The following is a 25,453-nucleotide window of genomic DNA, read 5'->3' as shown; positions in this document are numbered from 1 at the left end:
CTACCAGCCACCTCAGAGGTAAGTGTGAGTGCATCATTCCAAGCAGTTTTCAGAAAGTGGGGTGAGACTGTCCTCTCTGGAGGGCAACACTTCTGGTTTGAACCTTTGGTTTTGAATTAAGTGAACCACCATCTGTACGAGGCTGCATTAGTCACAAAGCACAGCGAGCCTGAGAGCACAGGGAGGCAGATGGGAAAAACATGGCAAGAAAAGTCTGCCAGGAAAGTGCCTCTGCAGGCAGATCCCTCCATCAGTCAGACCCCCAGCAGGGAAATAACAGGAAACTCCAGTGGAGGTTGGACCCCAATTTTCACACATGGACAGGGTAAACTGAGAGAGCTTTGACTGAGATGTGAGTCAGTGTCTCTAAAACTGACAAAGGACAGTAAACCTGGTTTGGGGAGTGTTAGTATGGACCAAAACAGGTGAGGGAGACACGTTCTTTGCAAATTTTTGCAAAAAAAAAATATTGCAAAATATTTACAAGAATTTAAAATGCCAGCAAGGCCCAAATGCATTCTGGCAGCATTTCCTCACCCAAAGTTTGTTGATGTTTAACTTCAGCTGCCCATCTAAATCTGCTTTGGGCCCTCTGGTTAACAAGATCCTGTGCTCAGAGGTACATCAGGTGTGCACTTGCTGATGCTGCCAGTCAGGAAACCAACCCAACATTTCAGGATGACAGGAGTGAATGGTGGGGGAGTCAGCCAGTGAGCAGGAGGAATCTGACCAACAGGTAATTTATAGTGCTTTGAGCCCAAGTTCCATGAACAGAAACAAACAGGAGCTGTGCCATTGCAGGCAGCATGTGTGGTGCAGAATAACAAGAGATCCTAGGGAGTGGTTGGAGAGGCCCACCTCCCTTCTCTTCCCCAGCTCCTCCTTTGTGGGACCGGTACCAGCAAGGAGAGCAATGCCAGCCCTCGGGGGCCATCCTGCTGACAGTGCCTGTGTTCAGAGCCCAGACCCCACGGTGACAAGGTGCACACAGCATTAGCACTTTGGGGCTGAACATTAAAATATGTGGCTGATGCTGGCGTACAATGAGAGGATGATATTTTTGTTTTGTGCCTGTTTTAGCTACAGACTCTCTGTTTGCCATCATGGAGGCAAATACCAATTACCTCCTGCAGGGAGGATAGATTACTCGATGCTGCATCAGCCACTACCACTGCTAGCAGGATAACACAAACTCATTTCCCAGAGGTCTCCAAACAGCTGTCAGAGAATAATGACTTTCAGTCTTACTAGCCCACACCAACTCTGAAGTGGTGACCTAGAGGCAAAAAGACTGAGTCACATTACAAATCCCTTCAGCTTTCAGATGTGCCTCAATTTGTTCTCTAACACCAAAAGATTTAATTAATATGGATTATCATTTTTCATGGCACTTCTCATTTGTGCAAAAATTGGTCTGAAGACCAATTTTCACGAACTCCCTGTCTTTAGGAATTTTGCCTCTGATACATATGAACACTCTTCCTATCAATATTTTTTATTATTTTAAAGCTTCAGGAATAAAATCTAACCACTCAAAACAAAAGTAAGCTTCCTTAATTGAAAAACAGTATTTTTACATGGAAGAGAAATAGATAAAATTACTTAATAATGTATTATCAAAGAACAAGACTTCATACTAAAAAGCAGCAGTTGTAATGACATGCCAGGATTTCTAGATTCCCCTCAGATTCTCACATCCCATTTCTCCTAGTTTTATGTGGCAGTTGAACTGAGACATCAATCCTTTGGGTTTGAGATTTCTTTTTCATTTCTGTCTGTCCTCAGTGTCTGGGGTCAGACTTGTTTCTCATTTATGCTGCTGTATGGAGAAGTCTCTCTGAAATAGCTGAGACAAAGCAAAAAAATGTGAAGAATCAGGTGTCCCAGCTGCATGAAATTAACTCAGGTATTATTTCCCCAGCAGACAGATTCTGATCCTGGCCATGCTATACTTAGACCACTCAAACTGTGGTCAGAGTCTGATAGATTTAGCATACATAGTACATACCCACAGCAATATATCATAGTGACAGTGATATTTCTGTCTTGCAGACACAAGAGAGGGCTACTGAAAGATGAAAAATTAGAAATTTTGTATCAAAATAATGAAACAGTTTACAAACAAGCAGTTTTTACTGGCCAAAAAGTAAACACAAAACAGTGTACTTCACTATGAAATCTAGATGAAAAAAAGGATTAGATTTTTCTGTTATCTTGACAATTAATATTCCAACCAGGCTGAGAATTTACAAAAGGATGCCGGTGCTTTGGTGGGTGCAGTTGGCAACTGACTCTTGGATGAGAAGAGTCATGTGCTGACATCAAAGGAGCAGCAAAAGTTCACTCAGGAAGCCCTCTGGGTTTAGCATTGCTTGATCTTGCAATTCTGTCCCCAATGATTTTCATAATCACCAAATAGCAAGTGCACAGCTTAATCCTTCCAGCAGCACAAATCCACTAGAGGGAAATCAATTTAGAGAAATCTCTATGGAGGTAAATGAGCCATCCTCTTCCTGCATGGTTTGTGAAAAGAGCTGGAGGCACTGACAAAAAATACCTTTATGCTTCAGGAAGGATAAGAGGAAAGGTCAGAGTGGCCAAATATTAACCAGAAACTGTTTTCTAGTGCAGACATAGCCTGGACACCTGCGTCAGTGCCAGTCATTTCAAGTTCCCTTTACAGCCAGGAGAAAGAATCAGGCACTTTTGGGGTGTGATATCAGAGGTGTTGCAGACATTAGGATTGGAGAAAATGCATCCTGAAGTGCCTGCAATTTCTCCATTGACTACAAAAACATTCCAGACTCTTAGCTCATAGGCAGAAATTTACAGTGTGAACATCTGGAGTTGGTTGGGCAAATCCCACCTTTCCTGTCAAACATTCAAAAACATTTCCATAAAGACACCAGGACTGAGGACTGCACCTCTAGCGCACTTGCAGACAAAGATACTTTCCCTTATCTGTTTACCAAATATTTCAAGTAGAAATTTATTTCTCTACTCTAATGAATAAAATAAGGACTTATTTTGAAAGTACATAGTTAAATACAATGCTTAATTTAGAGCTAATGCAAAGCTAGTGAAATAAATGGCAATGGTTTTTTGGTTAGCATAATGTGCTACAGAAAATGGTTGATAATGTTACTTGCTATGAAATAGAGCAAGTTCTCAAAAACTGTATTTGTAGGGCAGTCTGTCTGACAGACAGGTGACCTACTGCATCTTTTCCATCTGACATGAAGCTGGCATGACACAATAAAAACTGTCTGATCCAATATGAAACCTTCCTGTAAAAAGGTAACTTATTAGAATGATATGAGCATGATTGAATCAGTCCACTGAAATTTTAGCAGATCAGCATTTTGCATGTCTGATTGCAGTGATTCTGGAGACACATACATACTGCTTTTCTGTGTTCCCTTGGATGCCCCCATTGAAACTCTCAATGGTTCAATGAGGGGGAAATTAGACCCCAAAATTTTTCAAAGTGCCTTCCTTAATCCCATTTAAAATATAAAAAATGACATGAAATTTAGCCTGAAGTACAAATGTAAAACTCGAGTGCTGTAGATAACTGGGTTTAAATAGGTGTAGCTAAGCTAATGCTGCCCTACATTTTATCACCTTCACACCTTTCTTCATCACAGTCAGCAGTTTAAGCATTCCTGTGACTAAAGCCTGCTTTATGTGCTGAGTATGGACATGATTCAGTGTTGATTCAGTGAATTACAGTGTTTTGTAATGAGTCCCTTAGTGAGGTGAGCAGAGAGTACCACACTATGCAGCTCGTGAACCAGTGTGGGGATGGACTTGATTGCCTTGACAACAGTCTGCCTCTGTGAGGAATGGATCTGTGAAGGGAGGCTCCCCTCGCTTCCAGCAGCCAGGAAGAGCATGATGTTGGTGACCAGGAACCTCCTCCTCCACTGGCACAACCTGGCCGCAGCCGGGCTTTGTGCTGGGACAACCTGCCCTGTTTTGTGGGCCTACTCCAGCATAGCAGATCCGTCAGTGAGAGAGCCCTCAGCTCATGTTTTCCTGAGCATGAGGCATCAGTGGCAGATGGAAAAATGTCTGGGCTCCCGGATGGCCTCATCGAGGTCCCCATTAGATGGTGTTGGGTTCCCCTCTGGCACCAGCAGCAACTGTGCGTCTTGTTTTCTTTCCAGAGGCAGGAAATCTCCCACCTCGGGATTCTCTTGGACAGGATGGGTGATTTACTTTGTGCTCTGCTGCCCCGTCCTCAGGCTACAGCTGGGGAGTTTAAATAGAAAATTGTCTCAGACAGATTGAACACTGGAGAAACCCTTTTATGACCCAGAATATGCTCTCCACACAGTATTTGTTTCATTGCCAGGGGCCCAGACTTCCTGAGCTCCATCCCCTTTTCCCGGCTGGCCTCTGGCTGCCTGACATCAACAGTGTTTCCTTGCATGCCTGGGATGCTTGAAATCGTTGGGGCTTAACCGGGAAACAGACAGGATTCAGGGAAACAAGGGTGAGATTCAGTTTTCTTTCTGATAGGAGGAATTTGCTGCGGACACCACTTTGTTAGGAACGAGCTGTGTTTATTCCCCATTTTGCCAGAGCTCACTTGACCACTCTGGCTGCCGCAGCCACTGAAGCAGATGTTTCCTGCCCAGATCCTGCTCTGCAAGAACTGATGAGATAGAAGATATCCAGTTAAAAATGTGACTGCTTAATTTTGAGCTGTGTCTGGTAGCAAGAGACTACAGAGGTAGCAGCACAAATGCTGCCCAGTGGGTGTGAACACCACTGGTGTGGGCACAGACCTGGGCAGGGAATGCAGCCTGTTGTGTTCCCTTCAGCCCCAAGAGCCTCCAGGCTTTTTGTCAAGCCTCGGGTAGGATCTGCTACACTCCCAGAGTGAGGGTCTGTCTTCTACAGTGCATTAGACTGATACTTTCCCTACATAGCTTCCTGAAGCTAGGTAATTTGAGTAATGTCTGATTTAGCAAATAAATAGGACCAGGGCACAGGCTTCCATATCAATAGAATATTAGCTCCATAGCCAGCATGGTTTTTGTCCTCAGACCATCAAACACTCTCACAAGCAACTGCTGCACAGGGTATGAAATATGGACTACTCCCACCAGGCAGTTTTCTCTGCGTCTACCCTACCTGAGGTGGCCTCATGATGTCCCGTGTCTCAAGTCTCTGTATGATGGAGGGGAGAGCACCCCTGGCTGGAGAGAGGATCAGGGCTTGTGAACCTGCATAGGGAGCAGTCACAGCATGAACCTGGCGAGGTGCTGGTGACAACTGACATGTCAAAAATGATCAACAACAGTGCTTTAGAAATGACAGAAGCAGGTTGGAATTGGCATCTAGTTGGCGGTCATGTCCTGGAAGCAACTTGTCTGTCCAGCAGTGGGTAGGCAGAACACAGCCAGACAAGAGGTATCAATTGCTCTTGTATTAGGAATATCTTCCATAAATGCAGATTTCTAACATAATAACATGCAGATGAAAAACAGTGTCTTGGGAGAAACAGCCTGGCCTGGCTCTAGAGGCTGCATCCTCTGCAGCTTTAATGACTCCTATAACTACAACAACGAAAGCCCAGTTTTGGTGCTGGCAGCAATGCTGCTAGGGAAAGATCAAAGAACAAATATGTATGTAAAAAGCAGGCACTGATCCAAACTAGCAAATGCTGCAATGATACTTCCATAAGAAGGTTTTTCAGAGCTAACTGGGCAGGTGGATGACTGGGGAGACTCAGGTGGAGGTCCAGCAAATGCTCTGTCACTGGGGAGGGGTTTCTTGGAGCCTACTGGGCCTCAGTCGCAGAGAAACACACTTAGAGTGTGTAAAATGAGCTGCTATTCTCCTTTTCCAGCCAGGTTTGTAAAGAGAGGTCTAATCTCTTTAGATTAATTGAGCAAAATCCTCTACCTGTCACAGGCACAGCAGTGCTCTTGCTCCCACACCGGTACCATTGACCCCTGCCTGCACACCTCAGAGGACAGTGACACCAGCCTAAACTGCTTCTAGCAGTCTGAGACTTCCTCCCCTTACAGTTCCTGCCTTGCTCACAGCACCTGGCAGAAACACAGCAAGAACTGTTTGGTCAAACCTGCCCAAACCTACATGTTTACTGTCTTGCTGGCCTTACTTCACCTCTAGGAAGGATGCCCTGAACCCCCAGGCCCCTGCCTCTATCTTGTCACTCTCCCAAGAAAGGAAGAGCAAGCAGCAGGTTGAGTCTAATAGTGAGGAAGAGAAACTGCCTGGTTCTCTCACGCTGTCACCAGTAACAAAAAGAGAGGTGTGGGAAGCCTGCAGCACTTCTGTTAAGTAAGCAGGACAAAGCAGAGCAGATTTCTGTGTGGGAGCCACTTTTCTCTGTTTTGGAAATGTTTTTTTTAATGTGTCCTGCCTGATCCATGCCTTGATTTTCCTCCTATTGCCTTTCTCCTTCCTCTATCTCCCTTTTCCACTTTCTTCCTCCACCACTGGTGGAAGTATAGTGGAATAGGCTGATATGTAGGGATCTCTCATGGTTTGTTTTGTCTGAAGTGTCATCCTCCTTTTATCAGTCCATCACAGACATGTCGGCTCTGACTCATCAGCGCAGGCCCATCAGTCAGCAACAGCGCCTTGGGGACTCACACTCAGGTACTGCCAAGGAAGAATGAGCATTTGCTTGGTTAATCAGAATTTTGAAACAAACCATTGGGCAAGAGATGATAGAGAAAATATTTTCCATGCAAGCAATGTTTTCCACCATCGTTTTCTCAGATAAAAAGCAGGAATTGCTTTCAAACAGATTGTAGGGCACAGGTCAACAAAAATGAGCTGTTTATAATTTCTGCTGTCAAAACAGTGTATCTACGTAGATTTCAAACAGCCTTGAAATCCATGGTTATCTCTTCTGTGTTTGTTTTCCAGCTGAGACCTTAAATAACTTCTTAGATCATACCACTGTGCAGTGCACGTGTTCCAGGTCCTGAGTGCTCTGTTTGGTGACGAAACCTATGTCCCTCCATGCCACCAGTCCTCACCAGCCACTGGGGTGTTTACAGGCCCAGGGAAGAAAGTCTTGCCCATGGCAATATTCAGTAGCATCTGCCTTCAAAGCATCAGCGGTGATACTGGTACCAACCCAAAGATACCTGTAGTAGGTCTGATGGGTCCCTTATATCTATTTGTAAAATACATCCATGTTTTGGAAAGGTCATTTTACAGGGCTGGTTGGCACAGCTCAAATTTCATTTGTACCAATGAGACCAGGGTGTTGTCCTGGGAGAGGTGGCCATACAAGTAGGACACTAACAGGGACCTTGGGAGACCAGTCTGTAACTGTTCCATCTGCTGCAGAGTGCCACAGGCATGTCACTTAATCTCCTTCCCTGAACCTTCCCAGCTCATAAATAAGCATAATAATAATGTTATCTCCCACTTTCTACTTACCTTGTCTGTGTAGACTGCAGGCAGACTAAAGTTATGGATTTCCTCATGGCAAACACAAAAGGAGTGAGGCATTTGTGCCCTAGCAGAGGCTATAATGGAAGCAAATATAAATAACCTTGTGACCTGGGAAACTTGAGATATGCAGGTTTAGGCAGTCAGGCAGGGGATAGCAGTAACCCAGCCTGCAACAGCACTCCCCTTCTTAAAATGAAGCTCTCCACCACACCCCCAGGTGCCCATGCTGATTCCTGTTTGACCTCATATGGTTAATTTTCCATTCATCATTTCTTTTCTATCTTGATTGAGACTTCATTTTGGAAACCAAACTTGATACAACTGTGAAATATATGAGGGCAACTTCTTTGATGGAATATACTGACTCTGCTGAATTGAAGCAGACCATACCTACATACACCAGACAAATCAATGGCCCCTAACTAACATCAATATGTATTAATTTCTCTACCAGGAATGCTAACAGCAAGTTTCGATGTGGTGAAAAGCAAATATTGATCTGTTTGCTTGAAAGTCAGATTAGGCTATGTCCATAGGCAAATATTCCTGCTCAGAAGCAGAGGAAAGGTTGTTTCCCCTTCCCCCTTCTCAGAGGCAGCCAAATTAAAGAAAAAATCTGTTTGATGCCCAGTGAGTTTTTAATTAAGGAGTTACCAAAGCTGAGAGAAATAGACCCCTGGGGAGCTGTCAAATGACTTTGGTAGTTTTTGTTGCAGGGAGCCACAAAGGTTCATAAGGGCAGCCACCCATTTGTGCCTCTGCTCCTTCTGAGTGGGGAGAAAGTACTCCTGAGGGAAAAAAAGATCAAACCTCTTCATGAGCAGGGGCAAAGGTACTAAAAAAAAAAAATGTCTGAGAAAAAGCATTTCACATTTTAGTCTTCAGTTTGCACTTCAGCTCTGCTGCTTCAAGGAGAGCACTCCCAGCACCAACATGTCCTCCCCGTCTCCCTGTCATGTCTCACGTGGAATGAAGACTCATAGCCAGAGGAGAAGGAGCCCTTCACTCAGCATCAACAGCATTTCTGTCTGTGTGGCAGTCTCCTGCCAGCACCCAGAAACCCACACCAACTCCACATAAAATCTGTCACAAGATGGGTTGAGGGTTAAGGCAGGGGCCTCAAGCTGCACCAGAGGAGGCTTAGATTTGTTATTAGGAAAAATTTCTTCACGGAAAGGGTAGTCAAGCATTGAAACAGGTGGTCCAGGGAAGTGGTGGAGTCACCATCCCTGGAGGAATTTAAAAACCATGTAGATGTGGCACTGAGGAACATGGTTTAGTGGGGGACTTGTCAGTGCTGGTTAATGGTTGGACTTGGTGGTCCTAGAGGTCTTTTCCAACTTGCATGGTTCCATGATTCTATGGTTGCTGCAGGGTTGAGGGAGAGCTGCTGGATGGCACAGGCAGGCCCCCAGCACATCTCTGTGACTAATCCCTCATGTCTGCACAGGGCAAGATGAGCTCCATAAGAAGCTGACAAGCTCTTGGAGTGCTCCAAGGGTTACTGAAGGGAAAGGTTGCTCAGGAACTTGCCAAACATTAAAACTGACCATTTCTTGTGCTTTGTGCTGATTTTGCACTGCTGCTCGTTTCCAGCCCAGTGTAAGGTCTCTTCACTCCTGATGCCTCATACCTTTATTTTCATCTCCACTGGACTGGGGACATACAGCCTCTTGGCCTCCTGAGGCGGTGGTTCCCAGTTCCCGTGGCTTCAGGAAACCTCCCCATCATGCTCACAGGCCACAGGGAACACTCTCTCTCCACCTCTGCCCCTCACTGCAGCAGCCCTGTGGTGGATGGGCAGGCACACATCAAAACCTCCTCAGGCAGGAGGGGGTTACCCATCAGGGGTGATTTCATCCCACTTGACAGGGATGAAAAGCTGAATTAGGATCTAAAAATGAAGTTCCAGGGAATGCAATTAGTTCAAATAGGCTGCTAAATATCTCAGCAGCCCTCAGCTAGCAACAGCAAGTAGCAGGCCACTCTTTTGAACATCTTCCATGCAATTAAAACAAACCTCTTGCTTTTGTTCTGCTTATTTTCCTTTGCAATATGAAGGAAATCTACCAAAACTGGATGCAAATTCACAGCCTCAGTTTAGTTATGCAGAGAGAAAAAATTCAGCATTATGTCATCTTCTCACTCCAGAACCAAGGAACAAATGTAGTGTGAGGTTTGCTATTCAGAGCCACCCCAAGGCTGCTCTACAGTCACCTGGGCTGGTTCCAGAGTGACTGGTTCCCAAGATTAAAAGCTAGTTAAAATGCAAGCAATTATATTTCAATTATTGAGAAAGCAGCAGAAGGATGTTTCATCTTCTCATCTCTGAGCAAGGACTTGTGGTACCTATCAGTGTTCTAGTGAGGATCAGGTTTTGCTTTGTGCAGCACCCAGCACACACAGATCTCACCTGAGACAGAAACAATTGGGCATAACCTGAATAAGCCCCATCTTTAATCATGTGCTTCCTCTGGTTGCTCCATCTCTGCCTGTAGAGAGAGGCACTTGATACAGGGGTAGACTGGACAAGCAAAGGGTTATTTATTTCATCATTACATCAGGAAAAATGACAATTTCTCCTGTGGAGGCTGGCTCAATGAGTACTCTTTTTCTCCTCATCTCCCAGACCACATTTTATTTTACAAGTTCACATTAAAAAAGGTTAATGGGAGTAGCAAGCACTGGCTGTCATTTCCACTCCCCTGGAATGATTCACTGCATTGCTGTAATTCAGTTCAGTGTAAAGCTCCATATAACAGTAATACCTGCACAAACTAACTGCTTTCAAAATCTTTTATTTTCTTTTTCATTTTGAGCAAAACGTCTTTTTTTTTTTTTTTTTTTTGATTCTTCTTTGCTTGAACTTTGACTTGAATAAGCATCAACATCTGGAATTCAGCAAAATACACCATAAAGGGAATAATATGTCCTCAGCAGTTTTGCTGGAAAGGACAAACCCATTTATTACTCAAATGAAAAGTTATGATTGCTAAATGTCAGACGAAATTAGGAAAAAAAATTGAATGCTCTGTGTGTGTCCTTTGTGTCCTTGCTAGCTCCGTGTGTGTGGAAAGCTGTCCCTCTGTTATCACTGGTCTGTCTTTGTGCTTTTTTCTGTTGCTTTAAGCCTGTGAGGACTTTCCTTCTGCAGACACACTGGGTCTATCTTTTACCTTCACATGAGGCAGAGCTGCAGCTTTTTTCACTCAAATATGGAAAATACATCAGAGTGTCTGTGACCAGACCATGCTCTAATCAAGTTCCATTCTCATGGCCCCTTAATGAGCCACTCCAGGAAGCCCCCAGGGACGCTGGGAAAAGCTGAGGATGTGCAGCCAGTGGGGTTATGAGCACCTCGGGAAGGGAATGGTGTCATCTCCCTCTCTCTCTCCCCTCCCAGCTGAGCAGCCACAGCTGCTCTGTGATGGTGATGGCACGGGGCACCTGAGCCCCAGGACTGTTACTGACCAGATCCTTCTCTCTTTGCTTTGTTTTCCAGTGGGTAGCTCCTTGTTTCTGGTGCAAGCTCACTTTCTTCAGAGCACATGTTGAGGTCATGAAGTCACAGCTCCCATAAATCAGCAGAAGACAAACACATTAATCCAGGAACAGAAGGAGGTATTCAGCTAGTTCAGCTAGGGCAATTTTTAGCTTAGAAGACTGGTCCAAGGGTTGAAACACTGCCAGCCTGGAGAGTAAACATCACTCTCTGTTCCTTTTCATTTTGTACCAGGAGGTGTTTAGGGCCTTTGCAGCACAAAATCAAAATTAGGAAGATGAGAGAGAGCTTGGATTTATTTGCAGAATGTTGGAGTGGGCCCTGCTTCCACCCCTGCTTCTTCCAAACATCTCATGTGTGATCTCAGATGTATTTCTGATAGTCAGACCCAACAAGAGGCAAGACCCCTTAGCCTTAGTGACACTGCTGTGCCTGGGGTCAGACAGGTAACTTTTAAGCATGTGACTTACGCCAGTTAGTTCAAAGCTGGGTATCCCTGTCTCCATTTCAGCCAGATTTTGCATGCCATTTAACTGGAGGTGGGCATGGTTTTTGGCCCAGACTACACTGCAGGTAGTGCTGCCCTACTTGAAAGCACCATGTCTGCACCTACAGCCCAGGTCTGAGCTACTGTGGCTTCTGCTGCCTTTTGCATGTCCTTTCACAGCAGTGGTGATGTGCAGAGTCTCTTATCACTTGTGAAATCAAAAGCTAAACAGCTTACAGCCAAGGTGATGTGTTAGTAGGCAGGATTTAGGGTAAGCAGCATAATAGTTTATGTAAATAAGTGAGAGGTTTTTCCTGTTTATTCTCCTTCCCCATAAAGAAAATCCATACTAGCAAACTCATCCTGAAGGTCCAGGTTTGCAGGTTTAAGGCCTGAAACTTGATCACAGGTGCTGCTAAATTGGCAGCACTGACACAGCTCAGTTTAGGGCTAGGCCACCAGCACGGCCCTTGCAATCCTTGGGAACAGTTTAGGATTCAACCAGAGGTTGTTCCCAGATGGCTGTTTGGATGTGGGCAGCCTGACTGGAGATGTGGAGATGGCATTAATGGGCAGAAACCCTGCGTAAGGCTGGGGAACATCTCCTGGTTGTTTAAATTCCCCCGTGAGGATATACCCTAAAAGTGTGTGTGTCTGTTGGGATAACTTGGACCTAAGAGCAGCTCTGCAGGGAAGAAGTGACAAATTCACATAGGCCTGGATTAGACTAGAAAAAAAGCAACACCTTAGACTGTAGGTAAGTAAAATGACATTAAGTATAATGTAACCCCCACTGTGAGCAGGAACTGCTTAATAGGGTGAGTTACACATTGGTTAACCACAACAATCCCATCTCCATGGAGCATGGAGTATTATTTTAGCTACCACAATTACCCAGGGCTGTGCTTGTTTAAGATATCACTTCCTGCTACTGGCACGTGTTCAGTCTCAGCAGAGGGTGCAAGGGACCCTCCCTTCCCTGGCAGGGGGGGCCGATCCCGGGGGCATCCCCACCTGCCACCGGCTCCTGGGAATGAGTGCCTGGGAAAACAACTTGGTTTCCTATGCCATATTATGGCTCTCATCCCTCCAGCTGCTGCACAGGACAGGTAGCCAAAACGGCAGCATGTGCTGTCTGTTGGCTGCCTGCCTGCTCAGGGGAGGGCTCTGAGCTGGGCAGTGCCTCCGTCCTGGGCGGCTCTCACTGAGCCACCCTTGCCCCTCATGTCCCACAGCACATTAGGACTTTCTCCTGCCCATTCCCCTTCCCATGTGTGTCCTTCTCACCAGCAGCACTCACTCACAATTCCACCACCCATGTGTGACTTCTCTGTCAGCAGCAGCTCTGCCCCATCACTGCGTCCCTGCCACCGATGGGGAAAACCAGGGCACTGGGGCCTGAGCTTCAGCCTGGGCTCCCTGGCTGCTGGGGAAGCACACCCAACCAGCCTCCATTTCTCACTTCTTCTGCTTTGACAGATTTCCAGGACTATTCCTGTTGCAGACCGGGGATGCTCCTGGATTTTTGGCAGCTTTTCAGTCGGGGGAGTTGTTTCGCACCCGGCTCGAATGATGGGATAAGTGTGCAGTACCAGGAAAATGTAAATTTTTTATAAAATCCTTACATATGAAGACAAGGTTTTACAACAAGAAGCATGGAAATGAGGTGGCTGGCTGCTGCTTGCTCCCATTCTCTAATTTCAGGAATCCTGTTCCTTCCTAAGAAGAAGGAACACATATTTTAGATCTTACTTTAAACTAAAATAGACCCAGGATATAAGTGGGAGCATGGATTGCTCTCAGTGTCCTTCAGAAAACAAATCCATGAGATTCCAGTAAGAAGTGATGAGGCAGTCCTTCAATTTCTAATAATAAATGTACAGTCCATAAACATATGGTGCTATTGAGACAGAGATGCAGCACTTATAAATCTTGAGTGACTGCTCCACTTCATGTTTGGTATGTGCCTTACATCCACTGACACATCACATCTGGCCAAGGGCACCATAAATTTCATGAGTTTCACATTCTCTTAATCCTTTTTCTTACAAGAACCTGGAGGAATGCAGCATTTTCCCCAGTACATAGAGTGTTGATATTTATAACTCTGGACCTATCATGATGATTTTTGATTTTTTTTCCCTTGGAATCTTAGAATAGTTCAGCTGAATGAAAAACAAATCATCTTTCATTTCTTTATTTACTGTGTTTAAGTACCAGGGCTGAGAATGTGGAAACTATCCTAATAATGTAATCTCAGATCATCCTGGATTCTCATAGATGATTTATCTATGACCGGAAGGACAGCAATTCAGTATCCACTGTATGATCCACAGGGAGCCATAAAGAGTCTTGCCTTACAGAAATGAATGCCTGTGTTCGATCACTCTGCATAAATAACAGACCAGACCTGTCAATGCCCTAAATTTGCAGAAATTCACCCATCTGCAGTCACTAATCTAACCTGCAGAAAGGTACGTGTGCTCTGAGACCGGCAGTGCCTCTGTGCCCACAGTGACACTGGGCAAAGGCAAGTGTCTATAATTACCCTGTCCTTCCACACTCCCACATTTCCATATCATTCACCTGTTACCACTGTCACTGAACCAGAGAGTGGGCTCTTTGCAGAAGGAACCTTTGCTTTATTCCTGGCTTGTGGAGAGCTTGGCACTGGAGGAGCCTGTCTCTCCAAGGACTGGCATTGCAATGAGAATAACAGCTGTGGTTTGAATCCTGGCCTCCCTTCTGCTTGCTTACGTATCCATGCACGTACACACACATACCCAGACTCCCCAGGGCCCATTAGCAGCCCCTCAGGAGGCTGGATTCTGACCTAACTTACAACAATTTTATAATGACTAACAAAATTTACCTTGGTAGAAATTACTGCTGATTTATACATGTGCCAGAAACAGGCTCTGCACAGCCATTGCTGGAGTTAGTTGTGTGTGTTTATCCTTTCCAGGAGATGAACAGAAACAGGAACCTCAAATGCAGGTGTGAGAGGCACCAGAGACAGGCACTTCCAGTGGCACATTGGGAGAGATCCCTGTGCCAGCCTGCCTAGCTTTTCCCATACAGTGTTGGATCCTGGTCACACTCCTGCTTCTGCTGGTCCTGCAAGGAGGCCAGGGTGTGCACGGACCTGCCACCCTCCACTATTTCAGCTGGTGGTGGGGTCCGTGGCTCTGACCCAGGAAGAGGTGACTGGTCCGGAGAGATGGTCCCGGAAGGGATCGCCTTCCCGAGGCCCAGTGTCTTCCTCTCAGCTGCTGGCAAAAGAGGGCCCTTGCAGAGGCTATCAGCTCTTTAGTGATTGTCAGCTCGTGATTCCAGCTCAGCTCTGCAGGGCAGCCTCCAGGCCAAACCAGACCAGAGAGAGACGAGAGGCCCGTGTGGCTTGGTTCCGCACAGAGGTAGCTTTATTGTTGGTTCCCTCCGGCGAAGGGGAAAGCCAGGGACGAGCTCTCTCTCCTCACAGAGCTAGGTGGCTCCCTTTTATAGGGATACAGGGGATCAGCAGGGGACCAATGGGTTACAGAGGGTCTGGGACGGACCAATGGGTTACAGAAAGATCTGCATAGTGTCTCTCAAAGGATTGTGGGTCCACTTTTCCTCGCCATGACCCAAGAAGCGGCTGCCCCTTTCAGGGAGTCCTGCTGGGCGATTGCAAAATCTCTTGTCTCAGCAGAGATCCCTCCAGGGCAAGGGCTGGGCATATCCCACACTCCACTGCCATTTATTTCACTTCCAAGGCAGAAGGTTTTTTCCACATCAGGGTTATTTTTGCAGCCATAGGGATATTTTTTACCCCACACTGTGATTTGCTCATGCCCAGAGGAAGTAAGAACCGGGTTTGCCACTGGTTTCCCTGGGGCAGAGGGGTGTAAACCAGCTGAGAAAGGCTAATAGCTTAAGGAAAATAAGGGAAAAGACTACATCTCAGCAGCACATACCAGGCCAGCAAGATGAGACCCTCAGGCTCTGCCTGGTTTTCAGAAAAGGTGAAGGCAATTGAAATTTAAACTGGGCTAGCTGAATGCAGGAGGGAGAGCCTCTGGCCATAGCCTTGAGGTATCCTGTGGAGGAAGAGCAAAGATTTCGTACAGCCTGATCCTTTACCCCAGGCTCTTCCCAGCAAGGAGATCACACACCTTGCTCCATTAGGGCAGAGGGAAAGGCTCCAGTCATGCCAAGATGCCACGGGTGGTTTCACTTGCCCTGAATGTGTCACAAGGTCTCATGGAGAGTTTCACACCCCAACCACTCCCCCCTTCCCCCCCCCCCCCCCCCGCCAGACACGGACCCCACTGCAGCCATACCCTTAAGGGAGCAAGGTGAGGACCACCAGTGAGCCCAGGCTCCCCCAGCACCTCTCCAGCTCCTCATCCCAGAGGAGAACACTGCTAGAAAACTCCCAGCTCAATGCATGAAAACCAGGCAGCCACAGCCTGAGGGTCTCCTCTTGCTGGCCTTATGTGTCACCAAGGAGCAGCTCCCCATTCACCCCAGCACATCTCCGGAGAAATTCTACCATTACTGACTAAGTAGGAGCAGATGGGATTTACTCCAACCACACTGAGGAATCCCAGCAGACAAGTTCCCAGTACTGTAAATCAGCTATACAGGGGGAGATGCAAAATTTCTGGTTGGGAAAGGAAGGTTGAGCAGAAATAAGATCACTTACTGCTGCATCAGAGCATAAGATGGGATCTTTCTTCTTCCTTTCTCTTGTGTGTGAACAGTTTTAGATGGTGCATTTATCTGTAGGGATATAATTCTGCTTGAATGCCTTCTGCTTTGTCTATTTCCCAATCTAGGTGGAACAGATTAATTTTAGAATTCCACAAAGAACCGTTATCAGCTAAAAGATCCTCGGCGTTCTGAGATAAGGATTTATTCCAGCAGTTTCAAAACTGTATTGCTGCCCCTCCCCAGCATGGGGGTTTCTGGACTCTAAGATTTGGTCATAAATTGTGCAAATGCTCCCAGCATTTTTAATTAATGTAAAATTTGCATTTTAATGATGGGGGTGATGGAGCCTTCCAGCAACAGAAACAATTACATATCAACCCGATGAAATAGCAGCAGGATTGCTGCAGTGAGCACGCTTAGCTTGGTTTTGATGGATTCAGCTGTGGTGTCCCAGCCCTGCCCACACTGAATGAGCAGAGTGCAATACCCTGGAGCGAATACGAGGAGAAAGCTCCTGGGAGTCCTGCTGATCTGGGCAGGTGACACCGGGTGTCAGCAGATTCACCCACCTCTTGGTGGGGTTTGCTCAAGGAGCAGAGAGTGGAATGAGAAAGGAGCAGAGGTGTCTTTCCTTCTTTGTTCCCAGCACTGGGTCCTGGATGCTCTCAGGGAGGATCCAGGGGTGACCTTTCCCTAACACTGGGAGTATGAGAGAAGATATTCTGCACTATTTTGTGCTTTTCCAGATTTTCTGCCCTAAGCAGAGTCAAATGGCAATTTGGCTGAGTTTCTTGGTTCAAATCAGCATGAGATACAGAAAGTTATTTTCACCACTTTTGCAAACCCTCCATCCTGTAAAGCAATTTTCCCTTTTTCCAAGTGATGATGATCTGCCTAGCTGCATTTCAATATGCAGGTCCTGCTTGAAAATCTCCATTGCTTGGCAGTGCATCAAGAGGACAATTGCTGGAGTGTTTTGTGTCTCAGGGAGCTTGTCTCAGCATGCATTCCTCAGTGCAGGGCCTAGGCACTAGAAAATGCTTTGCATCCAGGAATTATTTATAAAGCAAAGAGGAAGTTTAAGATGACAGGAAACATTAAGACTTTCCAGCCTGTTGAACACAGGAGAACATAATACAGTTTCCTAGCAGGTCTTGCTGGTTCACAAGATATTTTATACATTTCCTCTCTCCGGATGCTATACAGTAAGTAACAAATGAATGGCCTGGAAGTGTCTTATTTTGCTGGATTTTTTCATTTAGACAGGGACAAATAAAATCTCAGTTGAGCTGAGAATTCCTGTCAGATCATCTCAATGCAATTTCAGCCTTATTTGTCTGACCACTGTTCTCCCCAACACATTGACCCCAGTAAGAGCATAAGCTCTGTTCATGCCCAAGCCCTTAGGAGCAACAGAGCAGATGTGGTGTCACAAGTGGCTCTGTATCAATATACCTGACTGCCTCTATCTTGTTATGAAGTTAAACACTAGGAATTGGATCTCCTCAAGTACTGATTCATCTCCAGACCATTGACTACCAGAAAAAAAAGGGGACAGAACCAGCCAGGGCAGCAAGAAGCAGGACATTTTATCTGCACATCACAACAGAAAAGCTTTTTCATAAATCTCCTAAAATGATACCAGAGTGAGGTTTATACTGTAACATCTGGAAGTGAGTCAGGCAGATTTAACCAACCACAGTAATGGAGTTTTCCTAGACCAACCTTTGAGAAGACCTTTAACTCCTGGCTGTACTGCATTTGCTAAAAACTCAGCTCCTCTTAGCCTAAATAGAAGCTCTCCTCTTCCCACCCTCATTTCTGTGGTCTTGACCTTGTGTGCAGCCTGTGTGGTTATGCTGGTATTATATGATTCATTCCTCTGTGCTTTCAGTGCCTCATCTGCTCACTCACCCCGTGTTTTTCCACTGCAGGGATAGAGGTGCATTACTTTTTGTTGCTACTGTGCTGTCAAATGCCATCTTCAGCAAACCTGCCTGCCACATATAATCTGTACCTCGCAAATCCTTCCTAAACGGGGATTTGCACAGCCACTTGCGAGTAAGAGCATGCAAGGAAGGCAGCATGGGCACACGCACAAAGAAGAGCACCCCTGAACTCCAGCCAGGTCATTACTGAAAAGTAGGCAGCTGTCTTGGGGGTTTATATTATGCTTAAGTCTTGCATTAGGTGCTCGAGTGTGGATTCTTTATTCTGGGATCTGTATCTAGAGCATCCTTGGTCTATACTTGGTGCTCACTTTTTCCATTCTTCTTGTTCTATTCATATGGGTGAAGAACATTTTGTTACTTCATATCTGTCAGGTCTAACTCATCTCTCCACTCAGCAGTTCTCATTTTACATCTCCTGTTCCCTACCTCTGACACAGCTATATCTATTTGTCATCTTTTATTTTCTTTTTTTCTATTAAACCTCATTAGTTGCCTGCTCACCCTAGCATTGCCATTCCCTGTGTATTTTCTTCTTTGGAATACCATTTCTGGATAGTTTTATTAGCTGTGCCTTAAAGAAATCTATCTTTTCCACTCTTCAGGCTCTGAGCTCCTCAGGCCAGGTGACTTTGTTAGTTCCCTTAATTCTTCAAAATCCACCCCTTTGAATACTGACAGCCCTAGCAAAGGATATACTTCTGTTTATTCTTCATGCAGCATAAGTTAGACCCACTCACAGTCACGCAAGCTGAGGCCATTTCCTAAAGCCAGTTTTTCCTCAGCCACAGCATGACCAACATTAGATACTGAAAATCATAAGTCAGTGTCTTCAGTCTGGTCATTAGTCAGTTAAATCCAAAACAGACACCAAGAAATAGTGCAGCTTCTTAAGTCCTAACGTAGTCCCAGTAATAGAAATTAAAAAAAAAAAAAAAAAAAAAAAAAAAAAAAAAAAACAAAGGAGAAGGAAGAAGGGAAAAATTCATGCCTGCCTTCCTGAGAAGCAGCAGATGCTCTGAAGCATGAAAGCAAATTCTTCAGTCTAACTTGCAGATTTCTAAATTTCAGTGAGTTTATGATATTATTTGCTACTTGACCCTGTTACCCTCCATTGGCCTCAAATGCCAGGTGCCTCTAAAGTGGAGGAATTCTAATATCAAAGCTAGTTATGCAGTGGGCTCCTTGAACTTCTTCTGTCCTTATGGGCTATAGAAAAAAACACAAGACAATTTATTACCGCACATTTCTTGGTATTAGGGAGTTCTTTGAAACCTTGTAGAGATTTTTCAGTTTGGCATCTCAACGTGTAGGGGTACTTATTTCTTACAATAGACAGTAAATGAATGTGAAAATAACTGATTTCTGCAAAGATCTGGTCATTGTTTTTGAGCTTTGTGCTTGAGAATTTGAAGAAACATTTAAGGTGATGGACACTCACAAAATGATAATTACAGACTCTCTAAGAAAAACATTTATAAAGTATAATTTTAAAATTATTTGCTTTCCTGGAAAGTCAAGGGACGGCAGTTTTTGTGAAATGTTATGAATATGTGTGCCTCTCGTATATAAAATCCAGCCTTGAAAAAGACAGCCCATAATTGCCTCTACTGTGAAAGATAATATGATCCACTTATCATGAACATAACATGTTTGTTTGGCTTACAAAAAAATGTGCTGCATTTAGAGGACCAACTCTACTTGGGGGCTAAAAGTTGGCTTTCAATCTGTGAACTCCCACCTGCAATAAGGCTTCTTAGGGATAAACTCTAATTTAATGTTGTATCACTCTAGACACACAGACTTAGAATTCACCATTAACCCTTATGAGAAGAATGGCTATTTTTAATCAAAAGTAAGGGAAAGTCATCATCCAGTCTTGTTACCTGATGAAAAGGGGAAGACATTTTGTGAAACAGTAGATTTGCCCCTTAATATGAAGTTTCAGTCATTTCAGTGCATTCATCATAAGATACATAACATTGATCTGCTTGAATTTTATCCCTTTTTTTCAGTTGTAGTTTTATTTATCTTGCTGTCATATGTACAAATCCTTTTCCTTCCTGGTGGGACATAATGCTACAGAGAAATGCCCAGGTGCAAAACTGATGACATTTCTGTGGGACTCTTACTACTTCCTCCCAAAAACTCATTAATGCAGAGCATACAGCTCAGCTTCTTCTCAGTAAATAACCCCTGGCTGGAAAGGACTGTCTTTCCCACTTACATACAGGACAGCCCAGCACTCTGTGCAACCTCTCTGGACAACCTGCTCCAGGCCTCCACTGTCCTTAGGGTGGAAACCTCTTCTCCGTGTGTTTGAACCTCTCAGGAACATTTTGTGACCACTCTCTCTTCTTGCTGCTGCACACGGCCAGAAAGAGGATAGCTCTGCCTCCTCCAGCAGACGCTGGCAGGTTGCCATCAGGCTTCCCAAAAGTATTTTTTGCAGACTAAAAAACCCCACACCCCTTAGTGTCTCACAGGACAAGTTCTCTGGCCGCAGTCCCTCACTGATGGCACTGAGGACACTTAGATGCACAATGCTCCATGGCCATACTCCTAAAGAATCTTCCAGAAAGCTCCAAATCCCAAATTTGCTAAAATGAAGAATTGTTTAAATGCAGGACCCTGAAATATTTATTTCTTGTGACTGAATCATTCAATATTCAGGTTATGTGGCAGCGTATGTGAGCTATTTTTGTGGGTAGGTGTCAATAATGGTTAAGAAGAGAAGCTGACATATCTCACTGCAAAATATGTTCAAGTAGGAAAAATTAGGTTTTCCAGGCTTATATGTATTTCTGAAAAACAAAAATTGTTTGCTTTAAAATTAAAAACTGGAATTAAAAAGAATTTCAAACAAATATTGTAACTCAAATTTGCAACTGCAGAAAGCAAGTCAGTTTTCGGTTATCATTAATGTAGGAGCTTTTTCCCCCTGCCCATAGGCAAACAACTTCCTTTGAGAAAAAAAAAATTCTAATGCACTTTTGTGAATAATATTCATGGCAAAAAGGTGGGGGTTTTCTCTAGCTAGCTTGTACAGAAGACATGATCACTCCCACTGCATGTCATAAATTTGCACAGTGGAGCACTCTCGGCAGTCTTCTGATGGGACCATTTTTTAAACTATAATAAGTAGATCTCCTCAGCCTCTCCTCCAGTCTTATCATAAATCTATCACACCAGCCCTTGGCTTTCCATTTCAGCCCACACATACCTGCCTCATCCCCTTGTACTTTCTCTAACATACTTTATTTGTGCATAGCAGCTTCTCTCTTGAGGATCTCACAGCTTGGGTGTGCAGCACCATCCCTGCCTGCCTGTCAGTATTGCCTTTCAGCTCATCTTCCCATGCAGCAGGGTAAGTGCCAGTGAGGTTGTACTGGCCAGAAGTTGTGAGAAACAGCAGAGATTGCATGAAAAGCTCTTCTTCAGGTGAGGTCCCCATGGCAAGGATGTTGTCCGGAAAGAAGGAGCAGAGGCTGTTAAAGCAGCTGGCGTTCCTCAACCTTGCCCAAGACAGGAATGCAAGACCAAGATTACAACCTTGTACAGATCTGGCAAGAGTTTCAGCACTTTTTTTCCACATTTTAACTGGAGTAAAGGCTGGAGCCCTTTCACTGCTGTGCTCCCTTTGGATCGAAGTAGACCCCAGCCCCCAGTCCCAAATTCATCTTCCAAACTTCTTACCACACTATCTGATCTTTCTGAGTCTGGACACACCATGCTATAGGTACAATAAATCGTGTAGCTCTCACCCTGAGAAGCCCAAACTGAGCTGACAACCCTCAGAGTAGAATCATGGCCTTGCACCTAATTTTAATCATCATGCCTTCTCTGGGGCATGGCCAAATCTCCTGCCATCAGAAGTCACATTCAGAAATGTTTCACTTTCTGAGAGTCCCTCTCACACCTCCAGCACAGCTGACACCACAGCCCCATGTAAACTCCTGCCTCCCCAGCCCCTCCTTGTCACATCCCAGCTTCCTGGGTCCCACAGCCACAGCCTTTTTGCTGCTCTATTACAGAGCCCAGCCATGCCACAACTGCACCCCCAGCTCCCACAAGTTTTCTGTAGTAGATTCAAGATGTGGAGAGCTGTAGTACCTACTGCCTCACCTTCCCATGCCCCAGCTTAGCCATTTCTCTGCAGTGCCACATCTGCTGGGCCCCAGGAGCTGCAGCAGTGCAGAGTCTCCAAACCATGTCCCAGGCAAGGCCAAGCCCCACAGGCAGAGCCTTGAGGGCAGTTCTGTGGGGCTGTGATCTCTCTGTGCTCACAATCCACATGCCAAGTGCAGCCCTTTGGTACAACCGAGCATCCACCACCACCCCTAGAAACCGAAGGAACTTTGCAGGAAACTCATCCTCTCCCTGGGAACCATGCAGTGGAGGCTTCAGGGCTTCAGGGTCAGAGTGAACAGTGTGCAGCAGGCTCCTGCCTCTTGCTACTGCCTTTTCCCAGGCACATCACCCAGCATCCTCAAGACTCTTTGTGAAGGATCCCAGAGAGGGCACCTCAGCTGGTCGTGAACCCAGTGTACTGACCCTGTGGCAGAAAATGAACAGGAAACTAAATTCTTGACATGCCCATGAGTTCTGAGCCCTTTGTGGGGGTCATTCCTCTAGACTGCAGCAGTAGCATCTCCTCTGCCCTGACTCAGGCTCCCACAGCATCACAGATGAATCACATCCGCAAACAGCTTCTCTCTGTTCTCGGTACTGGGAGTCCCAGACAGCTGGCTCTAACACAGGCAACAACTCTGCAGATGTCCACGCTCAGACATTTGGTTTCCCTGCTCTGGGCCAGCTGCTGGTGAGAAGCGGATCCCTATCCCTTCCCACTCCTTCAGCATTTCTAGAGCTGCCTGAAGGAGAACACTGAAGCTTTTCTCCAGAAAAGGGGGATCCAGGACTGGGCTCCAGCTCTGTGCTAAGTCCTCCACAGCTGCTTTTCCCTCACTTCTTCTGCTTCTGCACCACAGTGGGACAAGCAGAAGTCACAGTGCTCTGAATGGAAGGCTTCTTTCAGAGGTGGAGTCAACCCTGTTCAGAGAAGTCAAAAGGCCTTCTAAATTACCAAGTGCTTTTTTAGCAATCTGTAGCCTTGGGACTGGGAGAGGAGATGAGGAAGATACTTTTGAGCCACCCTCCTCACATTTTCCAGCTCTCTAGGTTCTTCATGACACCCAGCTGAATCCTAACCTTAAGATTTTCACCAGGAAATATTAGGATATTTTTAGTACAAGCATTTTCCATGCAACTTGTTAAATACTTTACTTTGAAAATCAAGTTCGGGTCACCTGCTGCATCCTGCAGGTGGCCATAGCTCAGCACTTTGATTGCTGTATGGTACCTTGTTGACAGCCATGCCGCTGGTCTCCCCTAATCCCTTCACATGCCACCCTCTTTGAATCCATGTCCTCTAGGAATGTTTCTCATATTGCAGTGCCTTGGCCTCTGTGTGTTTATTTGAACAGACAGCTACAGCTGGGGATTTTTGTCTCTGCACAGACTTTGAACAGCTGCTTGTGGTTCCACCCAGCCCAGCTCCCACCCTCTGGTGGGAAGCACGTCAGCCTGGGAGGAACAAAATAGCAGCAATCCTCTGGGTGTCACAGAGCTGCAGTGGGAGTGGGACACGGCCGAGCCAGACGGGGCGAGTTCAGCAGAGAACCAGCTGATGAATTGTACAGGCCAAATGTGGAGCTCCCTGAATGTCATCAGTGAAAAATGGGGGCTTTTTATAACACAAACAGAAGATGACCCTGGCTGGGGAGGGGCTGATGACATGGGAAGCAGTTTTGCACACCATGGCTGCTCCTCTTCTCTGTGTATGTCAGACACAGGGGAGCACCACTGAGGTGGATGTGCTCTTATTACCCAGCTATGTTCATGGCATTTATAGATGGGCATTGAGCACAGATGATGGCATCAGTATAAGAAATTTTTGCCACTTGGAACTAAAGAGTCCCAGGAGACTCTGCAAATATGAACTGTGCTCTTGTTCATGTAGCTTACTCCTGGCTTAACTCCAGTGGTTGAGCTGCCAATAAACAGTCCTGTTCTTCCACTGTCCCGTCCCTGCAGTCTTCTTCTTCCTCTTCATCAGTTTGCTGAGTGACACTGGAAGTTTTGGGGAATGGCTTTTCTGATCTGGAAATTAGGTTTAGTTCAGGTTTTAGGGCTTTTTGTCTGGGCTGATTTTCAAGCCTGATCACTGACCTGACCTGAGCAGGCACAAGGACACTGAGCTGACCCAAAGAATGGAGTTTAAAACACATGAAAAGACAACATGTCTGTGCAAACAAGGCCAAGGAGCAGACAAGATCTCATGGTTACAACCTGGCGCCGCTGCATTTTCCATGCAGTGCCTCAGTTTGTCAGTGTGCTGATGGTACTGCTGCAGCAGAGGTTCACGACTGCAGAAGACTTTCTCTCAGAGAACCATCTTGCAGGCAAGCCTGAGCCTGGACTTTGTTCTTTCTCTGGAGAAATGTAAAATCTGAATTGCTCTGAAGGAGGTGAGAAGATCACCTGGATTTCTTGCAAACATGATCCCAGACACACCAAGATTTTTTCCCTCTGTCCAAAAACCAGTAGAAGAAATTCAAAACATCTCTGTGGTAAAGCAGAATGCTGCACTAACACATCTTCAGAGTGAGCTGTTGTTCAGATGTTGTCCTTATCATGGAAAAAAATCAACAATGGTTTTCTCTTCTCTTCCACCTGCCCAACAGGTCTTCAAGGAGACACACACCCAGGATCAAAATTTTCTGTTGCAAAGAGCATGGTGATTTGAATCATCCTGATGTTTCATGTCTTCACAAAAGTAATGTTCTCTCAAAACTACTGCTTTGCTAAGATGTAATTTTTAAATTTTAAACTGTGATATCCAACACTGCAGTGAAAAACAAATCAAAAAACCCACTTCAAAAAAATAATAAAAAGATGTTTTATTCTGAAATTATGTTGAAGCCAGACACATCTACATAATGTGAATCTTCTCTTTTGAAGTAAAATTTCAGGCTAAATCAACATGGCTTTACAGTGTGTTTTCATAGCAAGTGACTCTTCACTAATGCAAAATAATTTCTCAGCAAATTAAACACCAAAATCAGGAATGTGGGAAATCCAGATCAGGAGCAAACTGAGAATGTGCCTACTTGGGTTCTTTGTTAATTAAAATGGATTAAGTCTTTGCTGTGGACTGGAGATTTCTCAAAGGTGGGGCAGCAAGGTGTTGTCTCTGGTGAGATTAGGAAATCTCTATTTTAGTTTCCACTGCTAATACCCCAGACAATATGAATGTGCAGAATGTGATCTAGTAAAAGCTTTCAGTCTCAGCTGAGGCTTTGCATTCCA

The 25,453-nt window shown here is 45.3% G+C and overlaps 1 long non-coding RNA gene across 1 annotated transcript; it reads left to right on the top strand.

Annotated features, from left to right (window-relative positions):
• Nucleotides 1–618: 618 nt before the first annotated feature.
• On the top strand, nucleotides 619–25,110 carry LOC138107419 (uncharacterized). The gene is made up of 3 exons (XR_011149509.1): nucleotides 619–736; nucleotides 6,561–6,639; nucleotides 24,829–25,110. It is a non-coding gene; the product is annotated as an uncharacterized lncRNA (long non-coding RNA).
• The last annotated feature ends 343 nt before the right edge of the window (nucleotides 25,111–25,453 follow it).

The sequence above is a fragment of the Aphelocoma coerulescens genome, chromosome 3 (genome assembly GCF_041296385.1).
Source record: "Aphelocoma coerulescens isolate FSJ_1873_10779 chromosome 3, UR_Acoe_1.0, whole genome shotgun sequence".
NCBI lineage: Eukaryota > Metazoa > Chordata > Aves > Passeriformes > Corvidae > Aphelocoma > Aphelocoma coerulescens.
This window is presented reverse-complemented; position numbering and strand designations above follow the sequence as displayed.